This window comes from Podarcis filfolensis (genome assembly GCF_964270895.1).
Source record: "Podarcis filfolensis genome assembly, chromosome: 12".
Classification (NCBI taxonomy): Eukaryota; Metazoa; Chordata; class Lepidosauria; order Squamata; family Lacertidae; genus Podarcis; species Podarcis filfolensis.
The window spans coordinates 27,912,338-27,937,858 of record NC_139614.1 but is presented as its reverse complement, the minus strand read 5'-3'; the positions used below and the strand labels follow the sequence as shown (position 1 = coordinate 27,937,858).

Genomic DNA, 25,521 nt, shown 5'->3' with positions numbered 1-25,521 from the left:
GAGCTGCAATTCCCAGAGTGGTTTAAATCAAATCCTTTTCACAGGGAACTCTGAGACTTGTAGCTCTGTGAGGGGAATAATGGGCTACCTGTCAACTCTCTATACCCTTAACAAACTGCACCTCCCATAATCCTTTGGGGGAAGCCATGGCTGTTTAACATGGTATCATAGTGCTTTCAATGTATGGTGTGAATATGGCCCTAGACTCTAGTTACTAGATGATTACAAATGCCTTGAGTGGATTTTCGTTTGCGATTGGCTACAACTGGGTGTCACTTTGAGTCGAGATGGTGGACCGAACCTTTCAAAACGGCACTGATTTTAAAATTGTATTGATTTTTTTGGTTTTTTAGAATTCCCAGTCAATGATGGGTATAAAGTTACCAGTCAATAATAAACAGGAAGCATGTTGAGAAAATTATTTTCACCCCAGTTCACCTTTCTAGCTTTGATTGAATGAGACACTTTTCAAAATGGTTTTCTTCGCTGTCTAAAGTTGTGGGCTACTTCCCATCTATTTGAGCAGGCAGGGAACAAGGTATTCTTGAGAGAAGGCACTCCTTTCTTCCTTCCTTCCTCTTTCCCCTTGCATGTTCTCAGAACTTTTAAACAAATAAATGCCGCCATGTTGCACACAAGAACAGTGAAATCCAAAGGTGCAAGGAATAAGGTTCCGTTTTCAGCAGGCAGAACATGATGTACCTAGTAAGGAAAACAAACCCTTATCTTTGAAAAGCAGCCGAGTGTACCCAAAGCAAATATTTTGGAGGTTTGTCGGCATTGTTGAAATATACTAGCAAAGTGTTCCTGTCTGTTTCCCCCCTCAGACATAGATGGAGAGAATAGCATCTTATTTGCTGACAAACCTCCAGTTGCCTCCTTTTCTCTCCCAGAGTTCCCCACCCACACAGTGGAGACTGGTCTGTTATGGCAGATGGAGGACAGCCCCACTAATCTCAGTCTGCTGTCAGTCAGCCCTCACCCGCCTGCCTTCTTACTTCCAACTAGCTGAGAGAGTGGTGCTGGCTGTCAGCTTCTTCTGCCTACAATAACAGAATACATTTAAGGTCACATACACACATTTAAAGCACTATGATACCACTTTAAACAGTCATGGCTTCCCCCCAAAGAATCATGGGAGCTGTAGTTTGTTCAGGATGCTGAGAATTGTTAGGCGATCCCTATTCCCCTCACAGAGCTACAGTTCAATGGTCAATCCCTCTTCACAGGGAACTCTATCAATTCTAGCTCTCTGTGGGGAACAGGAACCTCCAGCACCCTGAACAACTCCCAGAATTCCTTTGGGGGGTACCATAACTGTTTAAAAGGGCACCACAGTGCTTTAGATGTATGATGTGAATGTGGTCTTGGGTGGAATCTACACACATATAAAAAAACCGTTCTGAAAATGCTTTTTTAAAAAAGGTTTTTTAAAATACATTGAGTTTTCCATAAGGCTCACCATCGCCATCTAGTGTCCCATTGTACTTTGCACTTAAAACACACTAAATTTTTTTTATTGGCCGCTGTATAGCTGAGTCTCAATATTGCCCTTGTAGAACTCAGCAGAAGGGAGGATGGGGATGAACCTATGATTAATTGGCTCTGCCTCTCATTTCCTCTATCTCCACATACTCTGAATTTGGCCCAACCAGTCTGAATGGGCACCAGCTACCATTGCCACCAACTACATAAGGGGCATCATATTTTTTCACAGGGTAGGCCCTTTTTTCAAACTAATTCTGTTTCCACTGTTCAGGATCATTAAATGAAACCGAGAGACTTTGATATTGTTTTCTTTTTTAATGTATGCGTTTCTGCATTCCATCATCATTCCTATATCCTGGCAGAGAGATCAAAGAGATCTATCAAACATCCAGCTTTCTAATTGAGCCAGGAAAAGCCTCAAAAGCAAGCAACATCTGAAGATTTTACATTTTAGATTTACAAAGTGGCTGTTATTTGTGTAAGGGAAAACAGAGAAGTTGCTCGCTTGATCCTATTATGAACATTTGTATTAAAATGTTTAAGTGCATCTTTTGAAAATGAAGCCTTTGGTAGAGATGGTAGATTTATTTGTCCAACTTCTTCATAAGGCATTGAGAGGTTTGGAGGATTTCTCATCGTTGGGGAGAAATCTGGAACAGATAAACATGTATATTGCATTAACATCTCATTGGAGACAACTAAATGTGAGATTAGGAGAACTGCTTGCTTGCTACTTTCATTATTTTTAATTATTTTTCATGACAGTTGCAGCATGATGAGAATCTGATTAAGACATGTGTGACAACTTGAATAAAATATTGGGGGGAGCAGGTAAGCCACACCCCACATAATTGATTAGGTGCACACACACCATTTGAATGACAGTGCCCATCAACTTTGGGGGGGCCTAGCCTCCTCAAATATTTTATTGGGGGGGAACGAGGACCCCTCAACTCCTAGGAGTTGGCTCCTGTGGTCCAGGACCATAGAGCCAGGGAAAGGACTCAACCTTTGGTCTTGCATGGTTTTCCCAGTGAAAATTACTCTACGGCAGCTTAGAAAAACATACAGTAATGGTGCTTGCATATTTTGATTGGCTGGGCAAATTGCACTTGGGGGAAGATATTTACCCGGAACTGGCAGCATGGAACAAGTTACCCCCCCCATACCACTAATATTCAGGCTTTTCTGTGCCAGCTGTTAAACTTGTACAAAAGAGGGGTAGATTTGATCGTGGATCTCTCAATGCCTTGCCTAGACGCACCCTCAAAATACATCTGGAAACAATGAACACAGAACCTTTCTGATATGGGGTATGGTACAAAGCGGTTTCCTTTGTTAAAGATGCTTCACAAAATGAAACAACTAACTTACTGAAGCACACTTACTCCTTTTCAAATCAAAGCCAGCAACATCTGGAGTCATGCTCACTTTGTTTCAGTCTTAACTTTCTGCCAGTCCTTTCCCTTTTCCAAACGCCACGTTTAACATGATGGGGCAAAGGCTGAACATCTGCTTTGGATGCAGAAGGTCTCAAGTTCAATCCTGGGCATTTCCCAGGTAGGACTGGGAGAAATTCCTGCCTGGACCGTTGCGAGCTGCTTCCAGTCAGTGTAGACAATATTGAGATAATTGAAAAGGATGTTTAAAACAACATTTGTTTAAAAAGTCCCTGGAAGCTTTTCTTTTGGGAATTATAGGGACAGAACTACCTAAACTGTATAGAAACTTATTCATGTATGCGACTACAGCGGCAAGAATGTTACCCAAAAATGGAAAGAAGCAAAAGTCCCAGCAAAGGAAGAATGGATACAAAAACTTATGGAATATGCAGAAATGGTGAGACTTACCCGAAGGATAAGAAATCAAGATAACAAACTTTTTAATAAAAGAATGGAAATGGTTTATTGAATATTTACAGATAAATTGTTAACAGATAAGAACATTGGCAGGGTTATTGTAAAAACTTGCAGTTTTATAAGAGTACATATTTAAAGTAGATGAATAAATGAGCAAATTAAGTTAATTTGGGTATGCACAAGATATTAAAAAGAAATTTAAGGAACCGCAGAAAAGGGGGGAAGGAAGTCAAGTTTTGAAATGTTAAAATGATTGTCAAATTAGTGAAATGTATAAACCTGAAAAGCATAAATAAAAATTTAAAAGAAGAAGACAATACTGAGATAGATGGACCAGTGGTCCGACTCAGTATGGGGCAGCTTCCTATGTTCCTGATATCTTGTGAATGAGTTTAATTGTCTGAGCTTTGCTTGATGTAACTGTCCTTCTGACCCCAACGTTACAGTTGTCTACCCCAAATCCCAAGGTCTTGTGCCATAAATCTCATGCCAGCTAATTAAGGAGAAGAGGTGTCATTAGGTGACCGTATATGAAGGGGGGCATAGGAGCCTGGGAGACTGTTGTTTATTGAGTCGGACCATTGGTCCACCTAGCTAAATATTGTCTACCCTGACTGGCAGCAGATCTGCAGGATTTTAGATGAGCTCCTTACCTGGGGACTCCAGGGATTGGTCGTGGGATCTTCCACATGCAGAAGAGATGCTCTACCAAGGAGCCCTGGTCTTTCCCCAAGACTCCTGCACCTATAATAGTTGTAAAAGGTAAAGGTAAAGGGACCCCGACCATTATGTCCAGTCATGATCGACTCTGGGGTTGCGGCGCTTCCGGGTCATGTGGCCAGCATGACTAAGCCACTTCTGGCGAACCAGAGCAGCGCACGGAAATGCCATTTACCTTCCTGCCGGAGAGGTACCTATTTATCTACTTGCACTTTGACATGCTTTTGAACTGCTAGGTTGGCAGGCACAACAACAACAACAATAATAATAGTTGTACAGAAAAGGAAATTTCAGCACCTGAAGCTTGCGTGGTACCCCTGACTAACACACAGGACCAGAGAGACAGGAAAGCCAGAACAGCGCAAAAAGTCAGCTACCTTGTCATCATCAAGGGAAGCTACACAAAATATTTACAAGGAGCCTTGTCTATATTTCTGTTTCACATCTTTAACTCCCTTTGATGTCAGCATCTTCTACCTGTTAAGATGCCACTGTGTTACGGCAGACATTCGTCTTGTATTTTCATGCTTCCTCGAATATGCTCAAAGAATCTGTAATGCCTGTGTTTTGTAAATTGGAAGATAATGTGCCAGGAGGAATCTATTCCAGCAAAGCGGCTCATCTGGAAGAATTTTTTTTCTTTTTTCTTCTTTTAATGGTTTGCAAAGTCCGCTTTGTGTTTGCTTCCTGTGGATATAAAACCATGGCAGGTCAGCAGGAGTTGTTTCTGGAAGTAGTAATTCCATATCCTTGCTGTTGTACAAGAAAACATTTACATGTGGCTGCATTCTAGAATTTTAACTACCTTTTTTTTTTTGGCTGTCATGGCAGAAAGGGAAGACATCACAAAAATATGGCCTTCTCAGAGAGTTCAACCACCTTGCTGCAGTGGTCAGAGTGGTGTGTTAGGACTTGGGAGACCAGCGTTCAATTCCCTGCAAACTTAATAATGCAAACACATTGGCATTTGGCAATAACAAAAGTTCCTTTAGAAACACAATTTACAAAGACTCATAATTTTGGGGGGCCCCCCAAGAGAGTGGAGCCTTAAGCTATAGCTTGTTTAGCTTATACGTAAATCTGGCACTGGATATGAGGCTCACTGAGCGACCTTAGGCCAGTCACTGTTTCTGAGCCTAATTTACCTCACAAGGTTGTGAGGATAAAATGAGGAAGGTAAGAGAGCCACGTGTATCACCTTGAGGAGTTTAATCAACCACAGAACCCTTGAAAATGGGACATTTTCAAGCCCTCCTTCAACAATTGCACTTCAATTGTATAACCTCCATTCATTTTATCTGGGCTTGTATGGGAGCACTGAGCAATCTCCACTCCAGGTCTGTTAAGCTCTGTGGCATATTAAATAATAATAATAATAATAATGATGATGATGATGATAAATTTATACCCCGCTCATCTGGCTGGGTTTCCCCAGCCACTCTGGCTGGCTTCCAGCAAAATATTAAAATACAATAATTTTATTTAATATTAAAAGCTTCCATCAACAGGGCTGCCTTCAGATGTCTTCTAAAAGTCAGATAGTTGTTTATTTCTTTGTCATCTGATGGGAGGGCATTCCACAGGGCGGGCACCACTACCGAGAAGGCCCTCTGCCTGGTTCCCTGTAACTTTGATTCTTGCAGTGAGGGAACCACCAGAAGGCCCTCGGTGCTGGACCTCAGTGATGGGGGTAGAGATGCTCCTTCAGGTATACTGGACTAAGGCCGTTTAGGGCTTTAAAGGTCAGCACCAATACTTTGAATTGTGCCCGGAAATGTACTGGGAGCCAATGTAGGTTTTTCAGGACTGGTGTTATGTGGTCTCGGTGGCCACTCCCAGTCACCAGTCTAGCTGCCGCATTCTGGATTAATTGTAGTTTCCAGGTTACCTTCAAAGGTAGCCCCACATATAGCACATTGCAATAGTCCAAGTGGGAGATAACCAGAGCATGCACCACTCTGGGAAGACAGTCCACGGGCAGGTAGGGTCTCAGCCTGCATACCAGATGGAGCTGGTAGACAGATGCCCTGGACACAGAATTAACCTGCGCCTCCATGGACAGCTGTGAGTCCAAAATAACTGTGCACCTGGTCCTTCAGAGGCACAGTAACCCCATTCAGGACCAGGGAGTCCTCCACACCCACCCGCCCCCTGTCCCCCCAAAACACTACTTCTGTCTTGTCAGGATTCAACCTCAATCTATTAGCCATCCTCCAACTACACGTATTATGACCCAATAGGTCTCATCCTCCTAAGTTTTGATTAAGGGCTGAAAAAGCAATGGCGGGGATGATCAGGTATCTGACTAGTGGGCCATCTACAGCTTGGTGGCTCCATTTGACTGTCCTACTCTGCCAGAATGAGTAGACATGGTGCAGGAACAATGGGCTGAGCAGGATTCCTCTGCAGATCCCATGGAGTGAAAGTGAGGTTGTGCAGCTACAGGGCTCTGAGCAACGTGTCAGCGAGTGAAAAATTAAATTTTGGGGAAACACAATTATCGTGGCTTCATAATTTAAAGGTCCAAGATTTAAATGTTCACAAATTCTCCGAAGGAACCTTAACCCATTATTTATTCATAGCATCCCAACGACCTATAAACTCACCAACACATAAGTCTCCAGTTTTATATGGCAATTCAATTGAATATTTGCAGGAAGCCCATGCATAGTTAATGAGGGTGCCGAGTGTTTATGAGTTGGGCGCTCTGCATTTTATTGTTACCTTGATTCTGGACTAATGCATGTCCTTTGTGTGAGGATTTCCTTTAATGTTGGTAAAAGCCTTTTTATGAGATCTTGGTGTGAGATAAAACTTCTGGTGCATAAACATTCTACGGCGCTTTGTATTAAATTGCAGGCTCGTGGAAAGAAAATATAAATGAGTAGCTGGGGAAGCCCAGCCAGATGGACGGGGTATAAATAAAATAATAATAATAATAATAATAATAATAATAATAATAATAATAATATCCAGCTGTCCAAAGCTCTTCTGGTTTCTGAAATGACTCCACCTTTTCTCTCCTACTGCCTCTTATGCCTGGACCTGTCTACTGGAATGGCTTAATGTGACCGACTCCCTTATTTCCTGCAAGATCTCTCTTCAAAACTCACCTGCTCCGTAAAGTGTTTGGAACAGCCCCATAGTCCTAGTCAGTGCTATTTTTCTAGAAAAAGAGTTGCCGGAACCCATCACAAATGCCTCCCTTGTTCTCTTATAATGGCAATGGCACTCATATGAGAGGTGCCAGAACGGAGTTTCAGTGAGTTCTGGCTGAAAAACAGCCCTGGTCCTAGTACTGCAGAGGTGGTGAAACTATGGCCCTCTTTCTGGGTGCCATCATCCCTGATCAGGCACGGCAATCTAATAGGAAGGAGGAGAGTCTGTGGTGGAGGTCCACCAGAGCCAGAAATGGCTTTCAAGGTGAGGAAGAGTTTTCCTGGCAGAGTGAGGTGAGGCAGCAGAGAGGTCATTGTGGTGCAAATGCACCGGCGGAGCCAAGCTGCTGCTCCTGCTGCTGCGTTTGCACTGCACTAACCTCCCAATCATCTTGCCCCTCTCAGTGATTTCGGTGAACAATGAATTGGCCACATTTCGATCTACAGGATCCACAGTATGAAAGCCCACTAGGGGTTGCTTAAATAGTACATCATTGCCACGAAGGGTGAAGACAAAGGCAATCCTTAGGTTGTATGGGATGCATACTTTCATTTTTCTTCATTTCATAATTTCCAGCGAAATTGCCATAGTTTATTGTGCCAAGAGACCAACCGTAAGGTGAAGGGCCACAGCTCAGTGTTAGAGCATCTTCTTTGCATGCCAGAGTGTCTCAGGCATCTCCCTGTTGAAATCCTGGAGAGCTTCTGCCAGTCAGTGTTGACCTTACTGAGCTAGATGAACTCATGATTTAACCCAGTATAAAGGCAGATTCATATGTTTCTGAGCTGCTCTTGTCATTTTCCCAGAATGCTCAGTGCAGCACTTGGAATTCCTTCTGGTCTTTCTGCAGCTGCCAGTGATCCTTTTCCAGAGCCCTGTTCCTTTGTCTTAAATCCTTGTGTCTGCCAAGATGTGATCACAATAAAATACCTGAAGAACCTTGTAAAAACAGATCCATATCTCTTCTTGTGCACCGCTGCACTTTCTTTCGGGAGAAACCTGTCAGAGGCAAAAGGAATTGATTTTTGATTCATAGATATGGAAGCTTTACAAAAATGTGTCTGCTTGCGTTCAAGCGGACCTAAGCCTTGAAAATGATCCATGCCTATTTGGGTGCAGGAAAGAAGGAAGGAAGGAAGGAAGGAAGGAAGGAAGGAAGGAAGGAAGGAAGGAAGGAAGGAAGGAGGCACTGCTTTCATAGCCATCCTCTTTGAGAAAGGCTGGCTTTGCTCGAGCACAAATTGCGACAGGGTTTGAGGATGGAGAGCAGGATGGTGGTGCAATGAGGGCAGGACTTGGGGGGGCAGACATTTAGCCCCTCTGCCTCAGCAGAATGAGGAGGGAGGCTCACTCACCCCTGCTGAATAAAGTGAACAATTATGCATTACCATCTAAAGAGGAGAGTCCCACATAAGACTGTTAATTCCAGACTGTAAAAGAACCTGACTCTATCGCCGGGAACAGAAAAAAATAGATTGTGAACCCAACTCTTTGGATCTCCCTTTCTAGGACAATAAGCATGACCACATCATTGCTTGTTCTCCAGGATGTGTTTGGTTAATTTCAATGTGATGTGCTTTTAAACATTTTGTTACGTCCGTGCATTTAAAGCACATGGGTCCCCACCTCCGAGAGTCATGGGAACTGTAGATTCACAGGGTTCTTTGGGAGAAGCCATGTGCTTTAAATGTTTTTTAAAAGTATCTTGATTGCTGCTGCTTATATATTAGTGGGGTGAGTGTATGGATAGGATGTTTGCTTGTAGCAGAAGTTGTTGTGCTATGAACCTCCCTGGGAGAACAATGTGTCCTGAAAAAGCAGGTTAAAAATGTTTGTTTGTTTGTTTTTGGATAAATACTGAAGAGTTATGCTAGGTCTGGCTAAAGGCCCATCCAGTTCAGCATCCTAAACAAGGGGTAGGTGCCCTCCAGATGTTGTTGGACTACAACTCCCATCATCCTTGAACACTGATCACACTGACACTGGCTAATGGGAGATGGAGCCCAACAACGCATTGGCTGCCTCTGCTCTGAATTGTCCACAACGAGGTCAAAAAGGCAACTGCCCTCCCCCTGTTGTTTGCTGGAGCATCTGGAATCCAGAGAGATATCTTGCCTCTAAACATGAATGTTCCATTTTGGTATGGTGAGTAATCGCCACTGATGCACCTGATTTTGTCTAATCTCCGTCGAAAGCCATTTAAGGCAAAGGCCATCACTACATCTTGTGAGACTGAATTCCATTGAATCCCACAAGCCAATTATGTATTGTGCAAAGATAACAGCAGTCTTCTCCCTTCCACCCCATCCTGATTCTGCTTAAGCAGGAGATGGCTGCTTCAATCCAGGCAGCTCCTGAGAAGCCTCCACCTCTGTCCTTACACAGATCCGTCTGTCTCATTGATGGGCAACCACACCCAACTGGCCCTTATTTCCCCTTAAGTGGCTTTTGCTGCTACATCATCATGTAGGGATGGTGGAGAAATTTAACTCAGTTCACATTTAGAGGCAAACCGTCACCAATTTGCACTTTCCAAAACAATATGAGAACCAGAACAAAACTATTCTTTGAAATATACACTTGATTTTGCAATACAATTTTCTAGGCAAGTAATGGATACAAAAAGTCATTGATCAACACCGATAATCTCGGTGATACAAGCTGGGATATAAGAGTTCAGGTGGTCCCTAAGGTACCCTGGACCTATTCAGGGCTTTGTAAATTAATACAAGGACCTTGAACCTGGCTCAGTAGTAGGTGTTTTAACAATGGTGTCTGGCTGCCACATTCTGCACCAGCTGGAGTTTGCTATCCAGGCTCAAGGGCAGCCCCACATGGAATGCATTGTAGTAATCCAGCCCTGAGGTTATGAATGCATGAACTACAGTGGTCAGGCTACCCCTGCCCAGGAGCAGCTGCAGCTGAAGACTAAGCTGGTAAAAGGCATTCCTGGTCACTGAGGATACTTGGTTGTCAGGCTTCTGTGAATTCCAATCCTTCCCGCCCCACCTCACAGCAGACAGCCAAGGAGTAGACAAGAAAGCTCTTACCGAGTCTTTATTCAGTATTCACAGCAAGAGGCCCATGTATGCTGCCTCTAAGGTTTATGGCGTTGCTCCGACTGAGCTCCCCCCCTCCTAGCAACAGCACTTCCCCTTACAATGGCCGCCAGGGGCTAATTGTCTCTGAGTCCTTTGCTCTTCCGCTTTCAATGAACGCTGGGTTCTGGGTGAAAGGGTGTGTGTGTGTGTGTCAGAAATGATAATTTATCTCCAGTGATAACATGTCAACTGGGTACGCTGTCTCTGTCTCCCCATTCTCTTCTCTCAATACCTCCCAACTCTTCTGTCCGCCTGTCTCTCAGCTGTGACCTTCCTCAAACCACTATTGTAATTCAATTCTGCCTTCCTCTTCTCTGGAAGCTTCAGGAGAAGGGCGGTGTGTGTGTGTGTGTGTGTGTGTGATCACCACCATTCCTCCTCAATCTCGTCCCCTTCAGTCCAGTCTCTGACATTGGCCCTCCTTTAGAGGGAGTTCAAACCCATCCAGAACAGCTAGCTTTCCCAGCTCCCAGACATGGGAGCCACCCACCCAAAGAGTCTCCACCTTCCCAGGATTCGAGCACAATTTATTGTCTCGCATCTAGTCCAGCACTGCATTCAGACACCAATCCAGAGCTTTGACAGCTTCTTCTGATTCAGATGTTTTGGAGAAGTAGAGCTGTGTGCTCCAAAACTCCTAATGACCACTCACTTTAGGCTTAATAGAGCTTAATAGAGTCTATATTTGCATGCAATAATGCTTGTAATCCTGATGCAATTTCTCCTTTAGTGTACTTGTTTCTGTGTATTCATTATTATATTAAAATTACAAAACTCCATGGGTGAGATCCAACACATCATGAATGGGTGCCTGCTTGTGCAATGGAGCTTTTCCTTCTCCTCCCCACTAATGAAGGCTCCTCCACACATCTCAAATCTGCTTCAAAGCATTGGGGGATCCTCCAGAGCAGATTCTGGGGGCAGACAGATGGGCTACAGGGTGAAGAGAAACCAGAAGCCTCACTGGGCAAGCATATTTCTATTGCACAAATGGGCATCACTGAATGTTGTGCATGTGCACACACACAACTAGTGAGAAGAAATCTTCAATAGTTGGTCCAAGGTCAGGTTTATGATTGCCACTGAATGCAACTGCCTTTCAAACAACATGCCTCTGAGTGTGCTTTTGTGTGTGAAAGTATTTGTGGCAGATAAGAATGATCAAAAAGAAAGAGACCCTGAGTTGCATCTGTTCATGAGATGCAGGAAACACCTTAAACCCTCCTGCGTTAATTTTTTCCATGTTAAAATGTTTGAAGTGATCTCAATTTTAATTTTTAATCTTTTGCAACTGAAGTAAACTTTTGTTGAACTTTTGCATTGGGCAAGCTCTCCAAAAAAGAGGTGTGGGGGGGCAGGGAGGGGTGTTTCACCTGCTTTGGATCACGGTTTGCTCGCTGAAAGCGTTTATGTCTTCACATCTGCCAGATTCCTAAAACACAGGTCAGAAATGATGAGGCATATGTTTTGAGGTCATTTAGGTGAAGAAAAACAACATCGTTTCCCAACCTGCAGCTGCAGATTCAGCAAAACAACCAAAAGATGCAACAGATGATAAACAACACATACAAGAACAATGTGATCTCTCTGGGGGGTGGGAGTGCCATTGCAGAACACCCATGCAACATGGATTTAATCTCAGCTGGTGCAAACTGCACTAAAACCTGCTGATTCTCTGGGAGCAAGGAAAGGTTGTTTCAGGGCTCTTGATAGAGTTGGAAAACATACTTCCTCCTCCTCCTCCCTCTTCCTCTTCCTCTTCTTCTTCTTTTGCTTCCAGTTTGACTAGAATCTTCCTTTCCCACTTGTCCATTCGCAAATTTATTCTGATTTACAACACCAAATAAGACCTGAACTGGGAAGACCATGAACACCCAGTCTTTACTTCTATCTTTTTGGGGGGAGCAGAGAAAGAGAAACTGCTGCATGATCACAAAGCGTGTTCTCCATCACGGAGAGCACAGGTTGCGGGCGGGGCTGACAAGACACCTCACTGTTACTAGGCAAATGGTTTGGCCATCCTTTAAGCAGGGGCGGGCTGTTACTGGGCAAATCTAGATGTTGCCATTTGTTGATTGACAGCCCTATTTGTTAAATACAATGCTCGCAGCGAGGAACTTCCTCTTTTCGCTGCTTACTTCAGATCACCCGCCCTCCCTTCCCTAATTTTAGGCTGTTTGCTTGACCTTGCTATGCCTGTCATGGGGTCGTCTGCTTTGGGGCAGGGGCCTGGTAGGAATTTTGTCCATTTGGCTGATTAGTGTGTGCCACTTGGTTTTTGCCTACTGCGTAGCAAATCGTCACAGCTTGTAAGGTTTGCGGTTAGGCATTGGTCTTGGAATTGGTTGGTGGAGGGGTATGGATTCGGCTGTGCCTGCCCCTCCAAAATGCTGCTGCTGCTTCAAGGGTTTTACCGTTAAAGGAACCCAGGGGCTCCCCCATGCTTTTGTCCGAAACCCCCTGGCAAGGGGCTAGGGCCACGCAAGCCCCTGGGAGCATTCTGGGGAGAGGTGAGGCATGGTTCCCAGTCCCGTCTCTCTCCCCAGGTGACTTACCCTTCCTGACTTCGCGGGGGGTGCGAATGTCAGAGCTGTCCCCGTGCGGGGGCAGTTAGTGATACCAATGCCTAAGCAACCACTCACATTGCTGTATTTGAATAAAGTTGTGGCCAAAATTATGCCAAAAAATTTAAACAAAAATTAAGTGTCAATTGTGTTTTCCTTTGGGGTGTATTGGGGACCTCGACACGCAACTACTCTATGTTCCTGGATTTCTTCATTGTTTCCTATGGGTGCTTATCACTTTTACGCAGCAGGGCAGAAATAAAAAGGCATCAGGAGTAATCAGAAAGTCTGCTCTGCAGACAATGGAATTGCAACTCTAATCTCAACCTGTCATTAGTTTACTGTTTGCAGTGGCCTCAGCTGACAGATCATCCTCATGTGCTTTGGGTTTGTATGGCCCTTGGTAAATATACAGTCTTATCTAATTTTAATCAGAGCAACAATGAGGAATAGATTTGGATGAGAGGCAACAAATTCTTCCAAGCATAACAACCTTCTAAAATGCATTGATACCATTGCAATGGCAGCAACTTGTTTAGAGAGAATATATATGATCAGCAGACCTGTGTGATGTGTCCCTTGTCAGATTATGCCCACCTTGGACTGGTTGGTAAGGACTGGCTGCTTGAATGCTCCTCTGCAAAATAATAAACAACAACAACACCGAGTTGTTCATTCATATACAAATCCTCCCAGTCAGGCAGCTTATTTTATTTATTTCACAAAAATAAATAAAAATAAATAAAAGACTAGAGACAAAGCCATCACCTCAGTTTTCTTCTTTCTTTCTTAGGATGAAAGTGGAGGTTCTGTTTTAACAATAATCACAACTAACAACCAACATAGGTGTTGGCTCCATGGATTTATATATTTTTTCTGTTTTTTTAAAGCCATTAAAAGGGCAGAAATAGATCTGGTCAATGTATACAGTGGAATGAAGTAGTAGAAGGTGTGAGGTGAGGCAAGGGATGCTGCCATTTTAGATTGTAGAGATGGAAGAGAAATTTACTTTTTGTTTGCATTTCAATGACAAGCTACGTAAATCCTTTGTAATTCTCCTTCCTCTGAATTTTGCCATGCAGTTGTCTAACCAATTATGTGTACAAAATGCATATATTAGGGGAAAGTGTGCATAAATATGCATATATCCAGAAGTCGATTTTTGTGTGATGGGACTGTGAGCTCAGTTCTAGCATTGATAAGGAATCCCAGGGCTGAGTATCTGTTCAGAGGTATCCTCTCCTTCATTATTTGTTGCCCCTAATGAAACAAGTTTTTCACTCAGCTCCAGCTGAATGGTCTCAGGATTTTCTCTCTCTCTCTTTCTCTCTCTCATTAAAACAAAAAATCAAAGTAGATCCTGAAAGCCTGAAGTCTGCCCACCTATGGATTAGTGTGTAACATGACCTCATTGTACTGCACCAAAACCCTACAATGAGATAGGATGGAGAAGGCTACAATGTGATTATGTCCAATTATGCGCTGTGTTAACTTTAGCCATTGAAAGGGAAAGAAGAGTTGGAAGATAAATTTGTTTTTCGTTTAAGATTGTTAGGTAACTGTTCTTGACTCCTGTCCAAGTGAAAATGAATCAGTCTCAGGAATCTGCTCAGTGTTTACTTGACTATGGGAATCTTGAAAATGTGCTCCTTCAAATAAAGTGCAGCTTTATTGCCTAATTCTTCTACTGGGATTTTAAAAGAGCAAGAGTCACTGACTTGCACTGACAGAATTGTTACATAACCTTGAGCCGCACAGCTTAGCCAAGCAATCCTTTGGAGTGAAAAGAAAACAGCGGTATCTTTGATCTTGTTTTCCATTATGCCTTTTGGTCTGTGTGCGCAGAAAAGGCCAGGCAAAGAATGCCAGTTTCTGAAAGTTGGTAAAACTCCCAGCATGGTATATTTTTTAAAAAAGGAAGGAAGGAATATTTTTATGTCTCTGTGCCAAACAGCCAAATTGTGTGTGTGTGTGTGGTTGCAGATATTGCCACTTCCCTCTCCTCCCTGCTCATTCCCCTTTCCACCCATCAACTGCTTTATGTCTTAGACCCCAGTCCACCTGTCTTGCACTGAGGAAGGACTGGGGTCCTTCAGAACAAGGCATTATGGGTAACATAGCCCAGGGGATTGCATCAATATTCTTTTAAAAATAGAAATTATTCTTCAAAATAATAATAATAGGCTATTAAGTATTTAAAACATTCCAGTAACTTTAAATTAAATGTAAAAGAGAATTTTTGCCAAAGCAGCAAGGCTGAAGTGGTGCAGGCAATATTCTGGACCACCTTGTCTAGAGCGCCTGTCTCTGAAGGATCCCTGACACTTCTCAGCATGAAACAGAAAGGAGGAGGAGCCAGAGACTGTGAAATGGCTGGTTGTCTACTGCGGCACCAGCAGTGGCAAATAAATTGACAGGGAGAAAACTGGGCAGTGCAGAAGGATGGTGGCAGACAGGAGGACAGGAGGGGGTGGTGTCTGGAAAGCCATCTATGATTTGGGTGGCTGGGTGGGAAGTGGTGACTGGGTGGCACTGGGGACCAGAGAGGCAGCAAACTATTGCCCAGTTTTGCTTAATGATGCAACTGGCTCTGCTTCTCTGTAAAAGATGTCAGTGAATATAGCAATGAAATCTCAGGTATGCAAGAGGACTCTCACTTTCAGCAATGGCAGGAGAAAGGCGCTACACTTCAAACCAGCAGAAGATTAGAATAGCTAGGTACATTTAACATCATTCAAGCAGCTCAATTACTGTCCTGTTTTGCTCCAGCCTTTTTCTGCCACGATACAGAGAACCCCACGATACTTCTTAGGTCAAAGAGAAGCATTGTGCAAAACAGGAAGCAGGTTACAGTCTGCTCTGCAGTGCAATGTTTATTAATGAATCAGCAGCTGTTCAAAAAGAGCACCAGCTTTTTAACCGGTCTGTGGTTCTGAAGACATAGCACGCCTATCTCGCTGTGAAGTACAGCACTTCTTGGAAGGACCATAGCTCAGTGACCGAGCTTGTGCCTTGCATCTCCAGGGTGAATCCCTGGTTGAATCCGAAGCATCTCTAGGTAGGGCTGAAGAAGACCCTTTCTTGAAACCCCAAAAAGCTGCTGTTGGTTAGAACTGAATTAGATGGCCCAATGGTTTGACTGGGTGCAAGGCAGCATCCTATGTCAATGACTCTATTAGCAGCCACCCCGATTATCCTCTTTATGGTCTCATACACACCATACATTTGTAGCATTATGATACCACTTTAAACTGTCATAGTTTTCCCCAAAGAATTCTGGGAGATGTGGTGTCTTAAGCGTGCTGAGAGCTGTTAGGAGACCCAAATAATCGCCTCACAGAGCAGCAATTGACAGTGCAGGAAATAAGCACAACTTAGGACTTACAAAATTCCAGGGATATTGCATTTTTCTGTACTGCTCTTTATATCAGAAAGTAGTCTGGTAGCCAGTAATTTTCCACGTTTCATGCCCTCACAGTGACCAGTAGCAAGCAAGAGATTAGATTCCTGCCTGTCTCACCCTTCACCTTTACAAAAACAAGAAAGGCCAGAAGGCTTATGAGGAAAGATGAAATCGTTGAATGACATATGCAGCAGCTGTAAGCAACAGACTGTTAGGCTGCTCATTGGAATGGCTGTTTCATTGCTTGAATATGAAGCGACCTTTCCACTGAACTCTTATCTCTCTATGAAAAAGGGGGTCAGAATAACCAAATAAATGCTGGGGCACAGCACCGGATAACCAAAGTGTCCCATGGCACCTTCGTGGCAAGCACATTTGTATTATGGAAAAAGCTTTTGTGAGCTACAGCAATGGAGGCTGGTCCATTAGGGTGAATGGGGTGCCACCAAAAATCTGCTTTGTTTTTTGTTAACGTCCCCATCCATCCATCTATTCATTTCTCACCAGTGATATAGAGCATAAGTGCTGAATTTAGATTCTGGGAAGCAGCTGCCTGGGCTTGTCCTGAGAGACATACAAGGTTGGCCAAAAACATTTTGCTTCCTGAGACAAAAGACAGAATGTTACTCCTTGCTGACTTATTTATTTGATATCTCACCTTTCCTCCTTGAAGTCCAAGGTGATGTACATGGTTCTCCTCACTTAATCTTTGCAACAACTCTGCAAGGTAGATTAAGCTGGGAGAGAGTGTGTCCCCTGCCCCAGCGTCACCCAGAGAACTTCAAGCCCTGGTCTCCCAGTCTGATACTCTAACCACTGTACCGCACTGACTCTCCATTTTGTGTACAGAAGTTGACTGGACTGGCAGTTGCACTGTTCGCCAGCACTGGTTGTCGGGTTGGCTGGGGGCTAGGACAACCCCCAGGCAAATGACAGGAACGTTTCCAGCCTGTCCCTCACACTGGCGTGCAGCTCTAGGGAGTTCCGACAGCATTCCCCGACGATTTATAGTGACTCATGCCTTGGAGACACTGAGCACACATCCAGAGTCCAGCAGAGATAAAACGCATTCAGAGCTAGGCTGCGGTTGTAAGCACTAAGCTACGTTTATTAAGCATAGGTAAAGGTAAAGGGACCCCTGGCCATTAGGTCCAGTCGTGGCCGACTCTGGAGTTGCGGTGCTCATCTCGCTTTATTGGCCGAGGGAGTCAGCTTCCGGGTCATGTGGCCAGCATGACTAAGCCGCTTCTGGCGAACCAGAGCAGCACATGGAAATGCCATTTACCTTCCCGCCGGAGCGGTACCTATTTATCTACTTGCACTTTGACGTGCTTTCGAACTGCTAGGTTGGCAGGAGCAGGGACCGAGCAATGGGAGCTCACCCCGTCGCGGGGATTTGAACCACCGACCTTCTGATCCGCAAGTCCTAGGCTCTGTGGTTTAACCTACAGCGCCACCCGCGTCCCTTATTAAGCATAAGGCATAACAGAAGAAAACACATCTCCTCTCTCGTCTTCCTCAGAGAGAAGTCAGAATTGAAAGCAAAAACAAACAGAAACAGAGTATAGTAAACAACCGCTCCCATGATTCCAACAGTCGGTGCTGGAATGCATAACACAGACATGATATCTGCACAGTGAGAGGAATAGAAACCCAACACTGGTGATGGGACAACACCTTCAACTGCACCTGAGAGTAGCAGGCTAGCTTAGAGGGCACAGGTAAAAAAGGTAAAAAGGTAAAGGACCCCGGGACGGTTAAGTCCACTCAAAAGCAACTATGGCATTGTGGCGCTCATCTTGCTTTCAGGCCAAGGGAGCTGGCATTTGTCCACAGACAGCTTTCCGGGTCATGTGACCAGCATGAATAAACTGCTTCTGGTGCAACAGAATACTATAATGGAAGCCAGAGTGCACAGAAATGCCTTTTACCTTCCCGCTGCAGTGGTACCTATTTATCTACTTGCACTGGCATGCTTTTGAACTGCTGGGTTGGCAGGAGCTGGGACAGAGCAATAGGAGCTCACCCTGTCTCAGGGATTTGAACCGCCAACTTTTTGATCAGCAAACGCAAGAGGCTCAGTGGCTTAGACCACAGCGCCACCCACGTCCTGGGGGGGGCACAGGGCAGGTTGCATGGCACACACTCTTTTGTGCCCTGCCTCTAGCATCTGCCTCATTTAGCCTAGTGGTACGACTTGCCCTGCTCCTGTGATATGCACACTTGGTGCAGTATAATTAACAAAACCCACAGTAGCACACCACACAGAGAAATGAAAACAAGGGTCTGCTCTGCCACAAGAGAGGACACTCCTTCCAGACAGCAAGCATCAATGAGTGCACTTGTGTTGCCTTCTTACAGATCAATATTCTTTTGTCTCAAGCTTCAGTTATTTCAGGAAATAAACTGGCCAGTCATTACCATTCAGCGATGTTTGTATAGCATTGCTCCTCGTCTTGATTTTGTTTTGCTGCTACCCCAAGATCATTTTGAGATTTCATCATGGCAGTCATCCATGCCTGTCCTATTTGTGGGCAGAATCAGGGCAGGATGGATTTTTGACACGTTCCATAATGGAATTATTTTGCACATCTAGTCTGTTTTGTTCCTGAGCCAGCTTTGGTTATGAGAAACAGCAGTTCAGAGCAGAGGTGTATAAATGAGTTTGCTTTTTGTCATTGCTGTTTCTTAATGCGTTCCTGACACCATCTCCACCGTGTGCAACATTTGTGATGGTAGAAGAAAATGCATAAATTGTGCTATAAGTTTTATATGCCTTTTAAAGAAAAGGCATTCCTGCAGCTGAGATTACTTTGCTTTTGTGGCCCTTTTAAAGCCAATTAATTTATTCATAACTGCACCTTTTATAGCATAATAGGAAATGTGGTTTGAGCCACAATTTCCCAGAATTGTTTTCTCACTGACACATCTGCTCTCCTTATGCCACTCAAGGGATATTGTATAGATTTGCTTGTCTTTTCATTAATAAATCTTCTCGTGCAAATGCTGAAGACACATCTCTTTCTCCTGACCTTTGATGCCTGATATGTGTGTTTTCAAGAACCACCCTATTCCTTCAACTGTAATTGGTTTTAACTGTTTTTAATACTTAATTATAAAAGGTTGTAACCTGTCCTGGGATCTGCTGATGAAGAGCAGGTAATAAATTTAATAATATTACTAATAATAATACTAATCATCACCATTATCCTACATGGCTATTTTGTTTTGATACTACCATGAGATCATATTGATATTTAATTGTGATGGATAGAACACGGTGCTTTGAGCTGCATACTTGAGTCTGTACTGGATTTATGGCTGGCGATTTAATTGCGTATGTTTCATGTTGGTGAATGTCCTCTTTTTTTATTTTGCTCCGAACAAACTCGAGTCTTCCAGAGGACATCTTAATGTGGGAACCAGCACTATTAACCCTTGTCATTTGAGTGTGCTTTCAAATGATACATTCATCAAGAAAAATAGATGCTGGAAGAAAAAGCAACCATCTCTTGATGTTAACCAGGCCTCAGTGTAGTTTAGAGACACAAGGGTTGTACTTAGGACGATAGCTGAGTTCAAATCCTTCCTCTGCCAAATCAATTTTCAGTACTGCGCTGGTGATGTCACTGAGGTTCCAAATATGAATCTGTGGATGACTTGTTTGGAACTGAGCTTCATTTTCATGAAAATTGATTGTCTGGCTTGGAATGCGAAATAAGCTCTTGCACATGTGTGATAAGTGCTCATGCTGACCAGATTGTTTTCTAGGCAGATGAGCACAGGTTCTTTCACATTAGATCCTTATTATTTTCTTTTTAGACCCCAATTGTCCAGGAAACTCTTTCCCTACAAGAGACAGAGATTGTTGGTAGCTTTGATGTCTTTAAAAGAGGACTGGAAAAATTCACGAAGGATAAGGCTATCATTCGTTACTAACTGTGATCGATATGTTCCACCTCCAGTGTTGGAGGCTATATGAAGGAGCATCTCCACCTACATCGTTCAGCCCAGACACTGAGGTCCAGCTCTGAGGGCCTTCTGGCGGTTCCCTCACTGCGAGAAGTGAAGTTACAGGGAACCTTCTTGGTAGTGGCACCCGCCCTGTGGAATGCCCTCCCATCAGATTTCAAGAAAATAAACAACTATCTGACTTTTAGAAGACATCTGAAGGCAGCCCTGTTTAGGGAAGTTTTTAATGTTTGATGTTTTATCGTATTTTTTATATTCTGTTGGGAGCCGCCCTGAGTGGCTGGGGTATAAATTATTATTATTATTATTATTATTATTATTATTATTATTATTATGAATATGACTTGCTGGGTATCACAAGCGGGGGAAATGAAGTTTACCTGCTTGTAAGCTTCCCATAGGCATCTGATTGGCTTCTGTGAAAGTGGGATGCTTGACTACTCTAATTCTGTTTGTATATATCAGATCTTCCATCGACAGTCTCCCATTTCAGAAACATAACATGATGCTCTCCATACACAGGTGTTTACAGTCTTGACAGGGAACCACTGAATAATGACAAGGAGACACATCCTTTTAATCACTAATTAGATTAAATAAACACTTTCTCTAGCTAGCAGCTGGGAGTAGCTGGCAGAATTTAATAAGGCTGGGTGACAGAAATAAAAGGCAAGTGTACTTGGCAAAGTGTTCTGTCACCTGTAATGCTTCTATAATACACCCAGCCTAACTGAGAAAGAAATGTGAAGCAATAGGTCTTCTCAAAAAGAGAGATGCCAAGCATCCTTGTACCTTGTACTTAAACTGGAAGTGTTATACTGAGGCAGTGGCTTATAAGATCTGGACCCCAGAAGGTTGCCCACAAAATAATGCGGCTGAAAAAGTCATCACCCCGGCATAAGGAGATGAGTGACTTATGCCAGAGCACTAGTAAGAGCTGTTCCCTTCAGCATTCTGCCACCAACATCCTGTATTTCTTCCTTCCCTATGGATCATGTGATTGACTTCCTCCCTGCTCCCAGATCCACCACATGCTCCTTATTGAAAAGACTTCTGTGGCCTTGCCTCCGTTATTTCTCCACTTTAATATCCCATTATCTCTTTGCTCCTCCAGCTCCAGCACCTACAGCCATCCAAACATCTTCTGCTCCCTCAAAACACTCAACCCTTTCTCTATCTACTACTGAACAGAGTCCACTGGAAGAGGGGTGAAGAAAAAGAGAATTCAAAGCTGGGGTTCCAGTTATGTCAGGCTCTTCTCTGGAACCCTCTGGAGTATACAGTTTCAGAAGCACAAATATAATGAATGGCCAGCTAATTCACAATGTGTATACAGTGGTACCTTGGGTTAAGAACTTTATTCGTTCTAGAGGTCTGTTCTTAACCTGAAGCACCACTTTAGCCAATAGGGCCTCCTGCTGCCACTGTGCCACCGCCGCACGATTTCTGTTCTCATCCTGAAGCAAAGTTCTTAACCCGAAGTAATATTTCTGGGTTAGCGGAGTCTGTAACCTGAAGCATCTGTAACCTGAAGCGTATGTAACCTGAGGTACCACTGTACACAGAAAGGAAACAATGTGAAAATCCAATTCGAAACATACAAGTAAGGAATCCTAGAATATCAAATCACAGTGAGTCTAAGAGCCCATCATGTTATGCAGATTAGCACCACAATAGACCGCTTTTGGTGTGAAATTGAACAAAGTTATGATGCGGAAGAGAAATTTAAAAAGAAGCCTCCATTCAGTTGGTATACCCACAGTTCTGCAAGAAATTATAGTCTTCATTTTTGAAGGGAAACATCTTATACATATGTCATTTTTAATCTACCCTTCTTTGAAGGAGCTCAGAACATGTGGCTCTCATATTAGCCTCATTTGAACGCAAGAAGGGCCTGCTGGAACAGGCCAATGGCAGATCTAGCTCAGCATTCTCCCAGTGGCCAACCAATGCCTGTGGGAAACGCACAAGCAGAAACAGAGCATGAGATTCCCCCCCCCCCCGTGGTTTCCAGCAACTGGTGGATAGCAACTCTGTGAGATAGTTTTAAGCTTAGATTGACTAGTTCAAGTCCATCCATTGACTTTCACTGGTGGCTGAGAGGGGATTGGAAGTCACATTTTCCGAAGCACAATCCAGTGCTCCAGCCACTATATGCCAGTGAATTGTGAATACTAGGGTAATACGAATAAAGTAGCAAAGTTCAGAAGTGAAATGAAACTCCCTGGAAGCAGACTTTTTTTTTTTGTAATTTTCTGGACATTTGGGAGACTTTTTTTTTTTAAGTTCCATGTTGCCCTTTCACTCATTACTGTTACTGCAGATCAAATTTGCATTTGCACTGTTATGATTTTAACCAAGTTGATGAAGTCGCCATGATGGAGCCCGGTGTGTATAATGGAAGCCCATTTGCATTCTCATCTTGTATGTATGACAGCTGGAATCAAGGCGGGAATGTGATGATCCTAACCGAATCTGACAACACTTTCTCTTAGATGCCAATAACAATTTTTTTAACTCCAAGCACCTTTTTCACCCGCTCAAATTTCCTCCTGTGTCAGTGTGGAAGAGCCAATGCATTTACATAACGAGTTGGAGAAGAGGGGTCAAAGTCATTAAGATTTCAGCAAACACGTTTGAAAGGAGGAAAATTGAAATCAATTTAGAGGAAGACTTTCAGAGATCCATTTTTTTAAGGGCCAGCCCTTTTTTCTTTTTAATTCTCCACTCATTGTAGGCCCTTTTGACATTCTCCGTACATACATTAAAGACATGATGACGGCAGGAACCACTTTAGACACTCATCATTACTTATGTAGCTAGTGTTCTACAAAGAGCACATATACATGTACAGCTTGCGGACCAGCTATATACATATAGTTACACCAGTGAAGGCTGGTCCATTAATGAAAGTGGGGCACTGCCCCACCAACCTCAGCCTTCCCTCAGCCAGCCCCCACCTGCGTGTCTTCTTACTTTCATCCAGTACAGGTGGTGATGCTTACACAGAGATACTGGACTCAGCTATACAGCTGCAAATCAAACACTTTAAATGTGTTGTACAGTGCAATATACAAACGTGACACCAGATGGCGACAGTGAGCTATGCAAAATTGATTGTATTTTTCAAAACATTTTTTTAAAAAGCATTTCCACAGCATTTTTTATATGTGCGTCGATTCCACCACCGTCTCCGTTAGCTTCCTCCTCTGTAGTCTCGGTGTTGCCTTCTTAGATATCAACAGGAAGGAGGTAGGGGCAAAATGATAATTGGTTAGCTCGGCCAGTCACTGGCTCTTGCATTGTCTTTCCATGGGTCTGGCTGCACTACTGTTGGTTCTACCAACATCAATAGGCACATACCACCACTGCTGCTCACAGAAAGGTGCCCCCTTTACAGACCTTTGTCTGTACAAACCAAGGTCAGGGGTGTGTCCAGCAGTGTGTATAATGTCCAGGCTGGACCCCGTTGCCTCCATGGTTCCTGTGTGTGAAGCGTACCTGTGGAGAACGTCCGACAAGGCCTAATGTAGCCTTGTCATTAGAGTTGCTACAGAATTTTGCTGAAAGGGAAATTTGAAGCAAGGTGTTTGAAAGCATTTGAAGGCATGGGAGTTCAAGACTTCGTTTCAATTTTACTTGTAAAAATGGGAGGATCACAAGCTCTTCTGAAAGTTTATATATCTGTGAAAGCTACAACCATTTTTTTAAAAAATAAAAAATACAAAGGACTCAGCTACATTAGTAAAGAACCGACGATTTGAATGCACTATAAACATGCAACACCAGCTGGAGACAGAGAGCAGGAAATTTTTATACGTGTTTTTCCATCGGGTGGTTTTTTGTTTTGTTTGTTTGTTATAATTATCTAATTTATGACTGATTTATAGCAGGTTTTTTCCTGTGTGTAGATCCACTCAAAGTCTAGTTTCTCAACTTCTCTTCAATGGTGAAAATCTGTCTGGGAAAACAGTAATTAGGAGTGGAAAGTTAGGGTGATGTAGAGATTTCCCGGGGTGGCAAAAAGATCAGTTGAGCAATAGGTCAGGGAAATACAGAGGTGCCACACATACCAGATGTCTCTCTGCTATTAAACCGAGGGTGGGGAAACTGCTTTCCACCCAAGGGGCATATTCCCTTGTGGAAAACCTTCTGAGAGTCACATGCCAGTGGTGGTGAATGGGGTCAGAGACAAAAATGGGCAGGGAAACAGATGCAGCTCTTACCTTTGCAGAGGAGGTGCCATCAAATAGAGAACTATCTTCCGGCAGTCCTTCCAGCAGACACTTGTCCTCTGTAAAGTAGGACACTAATAAATAAAGAACCCCATATTGTCATTAGATACTATAAAAGTGATTGCCCAGGTGTTTGTGCTCAGGATAGCTGAAAGTAGTTACACTTTACTTTGGAGCTGACCTTTCAAGCATCTTGGGGAAAACAGCAATATTTTTTTTTTATCATCAAGTATGGACATCACAGCGGTAGGGAACAGATTGGGCAATAATTTTTTCTGGTGGTGCAGAAAAGCTGTCTAGGGAAAAAGCTCTTGAAACCGTTCCTGAGTTTCTCTCTGGAACGGGTGTTTGTATAACACTTCAGATGCCTCACTTCCACACATCTCCAGGCCTGGGCGAGGCACCGGCAAACATACCTGTGTGCCTTTTTGAAATCAACGTGAATCAGATTCTGGGGGTTTCCTTTTTGTGGACTTCATATTTCAGTGAAAGCCATGTTGCACTAGCTCCCTCTGGCAGGCGACAGAAGGGAAACACCATTTTAAGCACCACCAGTTTGGCAGGCCTTGTTTTCCCCAGCCTCCTGTGCAAACGAATCCTGCCTGCCCTTCTCTTATTAAAGCTAGTGATAAATTCACAGTGATAATGAAAAGTTCATGGTGAGCTGATGATAGGTTCACAAATGAGAAACTGTTTTGCAAGTAGGCCCCAGACACTTTGGGCTGTCTCCGCACTAATTTGTAAGAAGTTGCCTTTAACAATTTATTAACTCTTCAATGTAATTCAGGGAGAACCCACCTGAAGAATAAGCTCTGATGGGCAAATTGATTTTTGTTTTTCTCACTCATTTTAAAATGCCATGAAATTACAGAAGCACAACAGGGAATAAAACATCTGGAAAGCCTTCTATGTGCTACATTTTTTATATCTGGGAGTTTGATACAACTCACCCCTTCCACTGAAACTTAACGAAAGGATACCTTGATACACAATGCCGCAAAACCAAATGCATGCTGTATT

The 25,521-nt window shown here is 43.4% G+C and overlaps 2 long non-coding RNA genes across 4 annotated transcripts; one reads left to right on the top strand and one right to left on the bottom strand.

Moving 5' to 3' along the window:
- Positions 1 to 1,842: 1,842 nt before the first annotated feature.
- On the bottom strand, positions 1,843 to 24,925 carry LOC310745292. 3 transcript variants are annotated; one of them, XR_014540069.1, is made up of 4 exons: positions 24,493 to 24,925; positions 13,455 to 13,528; positions 8,157 to 8,225; positions 4,561 to 4,754 (listed from the first exon to the last, which is right to left on the bottom strand). It is a non-coding gene; the product is annotated as an uncharacterized lncRNA (long non-coding RNA). The 3 variants fall into 3 exon arrangements; XR_014540068.1 differs by lacking the exons at positions 4,561 to 4,754; positions 8,157 to 8,225 and adding an exon at positions 1,843 to 2,138; XR_014540070.1 differs by lacking the exon at positions 8,157 to 8,225.
- On the top strand, positions 23,569 to 23,970 carry LOC310745285. Its single transcript, XR_014540064.1, has 2 exons — positions 23,569 to 23,651; positions 23,837 to 23,970. It is a non-coding gene; the product is annotated as an uncharacterized lncRNA (long non-coding RNA).
- Positions 24,926 to 25,521: the final 596 nt, after the last annotated feature.